We start from the raw sequence: 10,446 nt of genomic DNA on the forward strand, positions 1-10,446 counted from the left end.
CACACAGTGGTTGTAATTTTGCCTAATGTCTGTGACTTTAGGTGGTCAGAGGGCACTTGTAGAAGGGAATGTGAAAGTCCAAACTTGAACTAGTATTTTCTCCAAAGTTCACATTAAGGATTCAGACATGGTACTGCAGCAGGTAGCAACTCATCTAGAGCAGATAGGTTTAACTCACATGCTTAGAATTATCCCTAATATTTTGTCTCCCACCATTAACTTCTGCTGGTAGGTAGTTACCAGCATGGGCCAACTGATGGACAGGCATCTTCTGGCGTCAGTGAAGGTCTCACAATGACAAAATGAACTAGCTCATGGAAACCAAACTGGGAATGGAAACAACAAACTTCTATCCATTGCTAGGACATTATGCAGTCTAACACAGTATGGCAACTGTTGGCAGACGATCAAAAGCTGGAACATGGAGTGCTTGAGAGGCTTAGACTGAGCAGTCACAGGCTTTGTCAGCCAACATCTCCAGGAACTAAGGACACAAAAGACATCAGTTCTCCTCCCAGACCTGCTCTGTTTGCAGTAGTTTTCCCTCTTCTGCTTTTGCCATAATTATTACAGCCAGTGCTATTCAATCACCAGGGAGGTAAAAGTACACCCCGTCAGAGGTTACAGTAGAACAGAGATTACAGAAAACAGTTTCCTGCTTAAATTTATATAACTTCTAGCACTATTGGAGTTACTGTTTTATTATTCCTCATATGTGGCCAATTAGATTTTTCCATCTGAAAATCTCTTGGAAAATAACACAGCAAAGGATATAAAGTAAAGAAGTATGACTCTCCACTAGAAAACTAAGAAAACTGGCAGTAATCTTATGGGCAGATAAAGTAAATAAAATAGCATTAACAATCTTAACAAAGCAGTCCAGATTTTGAAATGACAAAGCCCTTTTCAATAAGCCTTTTGCGTTACTTAAACACTGACTGCAATGTGTTGTGCAAACAGTTTTAATGTTCTCCTCTTACTGAGCAGGAGGTTACGCAACCAGACCACAAGACACACGTTGCTTTTTGAAGACAGTAAAGGAGGAAAGTATTATAAAAGTATTGTTACAGAAGCAAAAGCTCTTTCAAGTCATTATAACTGCTCGTGTCACAAGAAAGGGAGGTTCTTTAAACTCTGTGTCATGGTATATTATGCATGTAAGGCATAAAAAAATAACCTTGGGCAACAGAAGCCCTGCCTGCCTCAGACAATAATGGGTGCCACAAGTGTTTGCCTTTCAGAGGTGGCAAATAATACTGTAAGTTCACGTACACAAGTATGTGCAAATGGGCTGAGAAATTCCAAACAGGTGGAAAGAAAAATCTCTGGCATGGAAAGCCACTAACTGAGGCAAATGTCTGAGTGAGTAAGGCCAATAATGCTTCTCTCTCCTGCTAATGTTCTCTGCCATTCTACCTATTTCCTTGATATACTTTTACTATTTCCTACCCTGCCCCAGGTGTTTCTAAGGTTGGTATTTGACTTTTGCGCCCTTTTCCCTATCTTGCTTATGTTTGTTTCAAGCAACAACTGCATGGAATCAATCTTTGGGGTTTAACAGAGCCATTGTTAAAAACTGTGTTTGAGAGTGCTCCTACACATTTGCAATAATAAACGACTAAAGAAAGAAGCTAAAATTAATAAAAACATAATAAAAAGGCAGAGCTGAATGCTGTTATATACAGTCAAAGCAATAGGAAGTATAAGAAAAGGCTTTGATTAGCACATTATGAAGGAATGATCATTTTCTGAGAAAGAGCATGCAGTACTTATTTCATCCACCAAAATGTCATTGGTTTTGTGTTTCCAGTCCAGTTTTGAATAAGCACTGTGAGGCAGAGATGTTAGATTCACTTTCCTCATTTCCTAGGTACATGTCACTTTAGGTCCTCTTGCAACCAAGTGCCAAGTCCTCTGGTGAGCACTGGAGCAGACTCAGTGATGATCTAGTTATGTTCGGACCATGGTTGCTCCAAAGGGAGAGATTACTGCTAAAAATATAAGTCTTCACTCTTTTCTATCATACCCCCTTTTGGCAAAAGAGAAGCATTTGTCACACAACTGCACTGGGAACTCTACACCAGCTCAGCCTTGCAACAGAGCTACACCTTGAGTCCGTACTGGAACTTTTTGCTGGAAAGAAGGAGAGTGGCTGTAGCCGAATTTTCTCTGTAGCCTTTTTTTTTTTTTACTGAGTTATCCACAAATTACTAATTAAAAGGAATAGATCCTTAGAACAGATGGATTCAGAGTTACCAGTCAGATTTGCAATTTTAATGACTATTTTACATTTTACAAGAAAGAGAAGGAAATTACAGTAAACATCTTTTGATAACCTTGCAGCTTCCACTCATACAGCTAACTCCTATTTTGCGAAAAGCTCTGTGTATATTGTGCATTTTTATATAATCTAGAACTTCAGAACACAAGATGGCAGTGTACATACTAGTGATTCAGGCTTGGAGATGTTCCTACTACTCAAACTAAGCATATAACATTTTATTCAGGCCTATATTAATCTGGTCATGTAATTGCAGTATTAGAAATAAACCTGCAAGTATTTGTCAACAGCAGAAACAAATGCAATTTGCCAATAAATGAGTATTGCATGAGCAAGTGTTAGGTAAAGCTTAATTCAAGATTTTATTGTACACAACAACACTCTGGAGACATTAAAAGCCTCTTATGGAACTCCTCAATTGCAATAACAAGAGGGTATCCCTTTATGAAGGAATGGAAGCTGGCTCAGTTGTAAGAGCTTCAGAGCAAAATTGGCTGCTGGGGAAAAGCACATAAGAGAGCTGGCAGCCTGAAATATGTGGAGAGCTCAGGGCTCTCGGAGGAGTAGTGCAGACCACTGAAGTGGAACTGGTTGAACAGTATCTAAAATTGAACAGGTGCCTTTCTGTGAAAAAACTAACAAAGCAGTCAATTGTTTGGCATGACAATTCAGAGAAAAAAATTTCCACTGAGAGGCATCAAATTAGAGGATAGGTCTCTGGCTGAGGAGAAAATTGCTTAAAGAGCTACAAAGAGTTGGACCTTTCTGTGTGTAACTTCAGAGAAAGTTCCTTCAGGGCCTCTCAGGGCACCAGTGGGTAAAGAGAACTGCAGTATCAAGCTTTCAAGGTCACTACCCAGAAACCTCTTTGGTTGGGTTGAGTTGAATACTGGAATTAGTAGGTGTAGCTAAAAAGTTGTTTTGGCTGCCTTTCCTAGCATTTGGTTATGCAAATATGGCCTTGCTACATAGGAAAAGGAGCCCTTAGAAAAACAGTAATATTTCAGAGTATAAAATACTCTTCAAAGTAATTATCCCTGTGGGATGTCTAATGCTGACAAAATTCTAGGCAGTCCTGCTTTCTCCCTGGGGAATATTCTGGTGACTTTGCCTCCCTGTACCTAAACTCCTGGCCCTAATGGGCAAGTCAGGTTGACCCAGGAGATCAAAACTCAACAAGAAGGTTTATTATTTCTGGATACAGGTCTTAATTTGACATAGTTCTTAGGAATTTGATCATGAAAATACATATATTTCTCTCAGACAGGTGTGATACACCTATTTTCTGTTTTTCTCTCCAGAATGGGAGTACTTGTTATCCTCTGTTGTACTGCACCATGGAGATCATACCAGTGTGTGTGGAGATGGGTGTACTAAGCTTGACCAGTGTTTTTGACAGAAGGTGGAATTTGGGGAATCCTGGACCCTGAGTCTACTTTTCTTGTGGTTATTATCTATGTGTGAAAGTATCACCATGTTCCCAATCCCTCAGTCACAGTGGCTCCAATGAAAAGTTGTCAGATTTTTCATGGTGGTCCACTCCTGTTAGAATTGGACCAATTGCTGCTTGTTACAGCCTTATGTTCCCACGCATAAATCACTGGGCTAATACCAGGACTTCTTTTCCTCTCTCTTTCTGAGTTTGCATAAGATTAAATTTGGCATTGATTCAAATCAAATAATTCAAATGCCTGGTATTTAAACTACAGCTGGGTGTGGGTTCATGACTAAAATAAAGTGTCTTACCTAGCAGTTTCAGTCATTTGGTCTATTTGTCACAGTAGATTACAGAAAGTGTGGCATGCACAGAATTATGCATACACTTTTCAACCATCTAAAATGGAGGATAAATTGAACATGTCATGGTTCTAGGAGAGTAATTTATATTGAGTACAAGCTGGGAAGGGACCAGAGCCAAAACCTCAGATCTAAATTATTTGAGTTCCAGGGAAACTTTAATCCAAATAAAAACTTCAGAGCTGTTCATTATATAATTAAGTGAACCAACAAGAGACCATATCTCAACACTCTCTCTCAAACTAAAGAATTTATACCAAAATTGAAGCTCTGTGGCTAAGTCCACAGATGCTTAATACTGACTGTGATCACAGTATGGAGTTACTGCCAACTGTATTTTGTAACCACCCCACATGTCTCTTTTGGCTTTGCATAGATCCCTGTTCTTCATACATTAATTTCTCCAGCCCAATAATAGTTCCTCACTGAGAGTGTGTTATGAGGATTCAGAAACTCCTGTTTTTTCATGCATGGACTATTGAAGTTGGTCTCATTGCCTTCTCTTCATTGCAGATGCTTATTTAAGGTTTGACCTGCAAGGTCCCTTCCCTCTGGCAACCCTGGAAATTATCTGCATTTCAAATTTCTGTGAATGCAGGTGGCACCAGTGATGTCTCAGGATGGAGAGGAGAAAGGAAAACACTGTTTTTTCTTGCTGCTTCTGCATGATCTTCCCTACAGCCTGTCTCATCTGCTTTTGCCTGTGGTCAAAACCCAACAATTCCTTTTATGGCAGTAGTCAACCCAGTAGAATTCAGTGACTTTCCACCTTTAAGTAAAATAGTTCTTAATTTTCTATTCAGAATAATTTCTGATCCAACCTTCTTTTACCATGTATAACTAATTTCCACCAAATCAAACACAATCTACCCTTTTCCCACTATAAAATACAGCTGTAAAAGCCCACCCCAAGATTAACTCCTCCGTCTCCCATATTTGACAAAAGCGTCTCTTTGACCTGATCCAACACAAATCAAAACTAATATCTTTCCCATAGTCCAAGACAACTTCTTCTCCACCAAATAAACTTTGCTCTTGACATTAAAATGTAATGACTCCTGCAAATTCAGGAAGTTGTGGTGCAACAGAATGATTGTAGTCCTAGAGACACTTTAACCTTTTCATTTACTGCAAGCATCATTCTTCTGCCTGTTGTCAAGCCATAATGTAAAAAGTGAGGTCTGGACTCAGAGGGATGGAGCAGGAATTGTTGGCAGGCTGGAGATTGTTACCTTCTGGATCCAGCTGAGGCTTGAGAGCAGTTCAGAGCAGGGAATTACTAGGGACAAGGGTATTGGGGGTTATCACTACCACTGATACATCCCCCAAGCAAACATTGATGGTCATAATGAAAGCAAAAGGCATTATATTTCAGGTCAAAATAATATGCCTGTGAAGCGTGATGGCAAATGGTATCATGAAGGCCAAGTGCTTAACAGGATTCAGTAAAAGGTTATACGTACATATTCATGCGTTTGTGCGGGGAATTAGATTGGACCTGATAAAAATTCATAATGGATATAAATGTTCACAGTTCAGAGCATAAATCAGCCACCAGCCTGAGGTTAGAAAATAAGTTCCCCTACAGTCAGGCTGTTACATAATTATCAATTATACTTGCAGAGGGAGGAAAGGAGGTTGAAGAATAGGGCAATTTCCTCAGAGACATCTGGGAATTACTATTGGCAGACAACTAATTTCGATTTTATCTGGTATGGAAGTTCTTATTACATCAAATAATTTAATTTAGAATTAAAGCATGTGATTTATTTTGTATTTTTTGTTCTTCATGTAGCCTGAGGGTAACTACAGGCCTTTCCGTTGCAAGCTAGCTGAAGTTAGTGAAATTAACTGTGCTGTGTTTTCTCACCAAATCTCCTAAAAAACAGCTTCAGATTTTGCAAGGAAGCCAGGCAGAGTCCCAGGAATTTAGTTTATCAAAGCTAGCCAACTAATACAGCCAACTTACTGTCTGTATGAGCAGCGAAAAACAATTGCATGTGTGAACTGCAGCAAAATCTTGTTCCAAAAAGTTCTCATTTTTGTTGTTTGCATAGTAACCCAGTAAGATTTGCAAGGGTCCTGAACATCTCGAATTACAGCATGGGGGTTGCTCCAGGCCTACTTTTTTTCTTGGTATTATCAGCTCACCTAAGCAAAACATACACGCTTAGTGGACTTGTTTCCATCAAGCAACACACCTCCAGCTCTTGTTGCACTTGAAAACAGTCTATGAGCTAATGTAACACACAAGGCACACTAAGAAAAGCAGCCTTTGTGACCTTGCAAACTGAGAGCTTGATGGAAAATCAGATTCTTAATCAATTGATTAAGAACTGCAAATGAATACAGGCAATCATTTATGTTTGCTGCATTGGGATAGTGTAGCTGCATTCTGCTATAGTTTCTGGAGCATGTGATACACTTATTGCAATTACGGCATAAATTATCTTCACAATAGATGTGGAAAACTGAGAAACATCTACTAACAAAACATCTCACCAATTTTCACGAGGAAAAGGAGTGGTACTTTGCATCAGTCTCTTCTAAGCATAATTTCCGTTCCTAGTGAGTAGTACTAGAAACATTGCACAGTGATTGCTCAACATCTGGAAAGTTCTAGGGCCACAATCAACAAACAGTATGGTCTTATGAAAAAATCTTACCATGTAAATTTGAGTGATCTGTTCAGACAGATTTATAAAAGGAATGGCTGAAGAGAATGCAGCAGATGTAACACAGTAGATTCTTTTAAAGGTTTCAAATAATATTTTGCAAAGATTTAACATGGAAAATTAATTCCAGCTGGCTTTGGTGGGCAAGCTGTGAGTTGCTGAGGACACCCTTGCCCTGACCGCAGGCGGTGAGTGTCCAGCTCAGTGCTGGTGCTGCAGTGCTGATGCTTTGCAGGCTCCTTACCAGGCTGCCCTCATGTAACACAGGGGCTGTAGAAGCAGCTGTTCTATGGCTTCCCAGGAACAAGCAGGGCAACTCCTTTAAGCACAATTAGCTCTTAACACTGGCAGTGTTATCAGCCCTGCAGCTGAATCTCAAATGCAGATTGTAATCGTTTGGGGTGGGTCGTGCTGGGACCGTTTGACGCCAGTCTTCTGCCAGTCACATATGCAGTCCTGTCTCCTGCCTCCTGCCCTGCGGCTGCTGCTGACACCCTGCCAGCAGCAAGCCCTTTCCCTGGGAAGATCTCAGGCTGCTTACAGCCCAGCTGCCTCGTTCTGCCAGCTACCCAACTGCTGCTCCATCTCCCACATAGGCTTCTCCCTCTTAAATGTTGTTTATGGTATTCTGGAAACCCAGTATATACTGGGAACCTCAATACAGAGCTGCAAGGACAGAAGATACATTGAACTGTGAGCAGATGTTTGGGGTGTGAGAGAGATGGGGGTGAGGACTGATTTTTTTTTTTTTTTTTTGATCAGGATAATGAAGTAAACTTCAGAACACTACTGACATTTACAATTGTACACCTCAAAAATCTGCAAATACCGATGAAGAATTATAGATGGGGTGCTAAGAAATGAGGCACTCAAAAGTGGTAGTTTTGATCTAAAATAAGGCAAATTGATAAATAGTGTACAAATAATCCAAATAATCTTTCAGTGGAATAAATAGCCTGAAAAGTATGAACTGGAAAAGAAAATGATGGGAAACTGTCCTTCTTCCTGGCAACTAGATGTGAGTTTGCCCAGGATATGCCAAGGCAAAAGAGGAATATCATTTTGGACTCCACATGAAGAGCTGTAACATCATCAGGTTAAGTAATTTTCTTTTTCATTTAGGCCTAAAATATTCTGTTGTATCCCTAACACTGTCAAAAAGACAAAAGAAAAATGAGAAGTCTGCAAAAAAAGACAGAAAAACAATCATTGGCTGGAGGCCAGATTTATTTGGAAATAAGTGCATATGTTTAACTTGTCCAAACCTTTAAGGATGATTAAAGGGAACCTATAGTGGATGACTTCTTCTAGAACAAGCTACTTAGAAATAGGAAGTAGATAAAAGGGGTTAGTAGGTCATGGGCTGCCAGAGATACTGACACTGCTTTGTTAGCTGCTGCTGCTGAGCAGCTACAAAATTACTCTGGTAGCAGATCCCCAGAGTGCATAAGAATGATGGTTGCATTTATATATTCAGATAATCAAGCTTGGGTTTTGTCTTCTCAGAAACTCACTCCCAGAGAGTTAGAAACTCCCATGTTTCTAACAGGTGTTTAGATAAAAACTAGGCACTGGTCCAGGCCAGTGCTAAGGATCACACTGACTGATATTGCTTCCTAGTCAAATACAGTCTTCATTACCCTGGGCCAGCATCCCACCTGTGTGGCTGCTCCAAGAGCAGAACACAGTGTGAACAGAGACAGCAGGTTGCCTTGATTTTAAACTTGGTAAGGACGAACTGCCTGCTGCATTAGCAGAATATGTGGGGTGTGATGAGAGGCTGAGGGAATAAACAACATTTTATAGTCCCATGTCATGGGACAATCAGGAGGAAAATCTCAAAAAAAAAAGGGGGGGGGAGGGGCAAGAAAAAATAAGCAGCCAGGTTGACCAATTCTCTCTGAACATCAGAACAGTAAATAACTTAGGGTCTCCTTTGTTTAGCAAACACTTTTGCTATAGAAGATGCAGAGAATGAGGAGTTAAGAAGATAAGGAAGGTATTCCCTAGAAGAGATTATGAAATGACTGTAGATTAAGGACAGTTTCTGTTAAGAGTTCTATTTGTATAGATTTACTATATTAAAATACTTTGAAAGGGCAGATATCCTACCAAGGCTTGTGTTATCTCTTGCATCAGAAAATAAAACTCAAGGAGACCTCTGTACTATTCTCACTTTCACACTTTCTGAAATTTTTTTTTTTTTGGATGTGGAAGGTGCAACAAAAAATCCATGAACAATTATAGTGTGCAGCTGAGAAAAATCTAGGCTCCTGGGGGTGCTTGAGAATTTAAAGGCAAAGAAAGGCAGGCAGGAGCTGGACCAGATCACCATGGCTTAACTGTATTCCAACACTTGGAGGATGGCAGGGAGTTCAACAGCATATCAAACATAGGGTTCTGACTCTAAAGCCCATGATGCACTTTAGAGTCTTTGTAATATGTTTAGAGTTAGTCTGGCTTCAGCAGCTGAAGCCACAAAACTAACTCTTAAAACTCCTCCCACTATATTCAATGCAATGCAAGCTGCAAACGTTTTTATTCACACGACTGAGGTTGTATTTTAAATAGTAATGTATACAGGGCCATTAATTCTGGAATAAGTTCCTTTGTCTATTTTAGCATATTTCAATCTTCGATTTCTGTAACAGTTATTCTATTCTAGATTTATTCCAGAACTGTCTTGCCTCCAGAAAGTCATAGAAGTATCTTCCATCTCAGATGTACTGATATTGTGGTATTCCCTGGGTAAAATAAGCATTAGGATTCTAGCTGTATTGGGTGCACAGATCATATCATTTATTATTTGCAGATGCCAGGACATTAAAACTTTCAATTGTTTTCCCACCAAACTGAATAAGGCAGTTTGTTAATACAATTACCTCTGTATAATTGGAAACTAAATCAATGATGACTGCGTGATTTGATTTGAATGCTACTTTAAATAATTTCATTTTTATGATGCTATTTTGTTGCACATGGTACCACCAAATAGCTTATTCATTTTCCTGCTGACTGTGACTTGAGTTTGCATATTTCTCTGTGATGGAAGAAGCACGTTTTCAACCTTTCTAGTTTTCTGGGATGCAGTGTGCATTGCTTTTCATTATTTAGGCTGACACACATTAACACTAAAAGTCCATAGTCCATGGTAAGTGAAACAAGAGGGAAGGACTGGGTGGACTATAACTTCCCTGGAAAAAAGAGTAGCCACCAGAGGTATTTGGCAAAGCCCTTAAAGTAAAACAAGAATGTGGGGTAGACAAGGTACACAGAATACAATTGTTATGAAGGGTTTCCCCTGCTCCTTTTAGAGGAGCATCCCTAGTCGCTGCCTGTTTGCCTCTGTTTTAAAATATTTGGACAGGTAATAGGGAGAAGGACCACAGACTTCTTAGTCTGTCATGGTCTTTTTGGATTTAAGTTCACCGGCCAATGTACATTGCAAATTAAACTTTATAGTATAAGCTCATTAGGAAAAAAACAAACATGACAAAGAAGGGCTCAGTCCCCTTTGTACAAACTAGTCTAGCTCATGAATTCACTAATTCCTCACTTTAGTCATAAGGTTTCTAACTCAGAGGTTCTCTAATTCATAACTTGCAATTCATTAACTTGTAACTCGTGCACTTTGCATATGAGCAAGATACCTATCCAAGGGTGAGAGCACTCATCCTTCCTCCTTGGTCACAG

The 10,446-nt window shown here is 39.7% G+C and overlaps 1 long non-coding RNA gene across 1 annotated transcript; it reads left to right on the forward strand.

Moving 5' to 3' along the window:
* The first annotated feature begins 1,117 nt into the window (after nt 1-1,117).
* LOC146434610 (uncharacterized) lies at nt 1,118-5,540 on the forward strand. The gene is made up of 3 exons (XR_014853281.1): nt 1,118-1,362; nt 3,583-3,727; nt 4,592-5,540. It is a non-coding gene; the product is annotated as an uncharacterized LOC146434610 (long non-coding RNA).
* Nucleotides 5,541-10,446: the final 4,906 nt, after the last annotated feature.

This window comes from Lichenostomus cassidix, chromosome 7 (assembly GCF_008360975.1).
Source record: "Lichenostomus cassidix isolate B80296 chromosome 7, HeHo_3.0, whole genome shotgun sequence".
NCBI classification, from domain to species: domain Eukaryota; kingdom Metazoa; phylum Chordata; class Aves; order Passeriformes; family Meliphagidae; genus Lichenostomus; species Lichenostomus cassidix.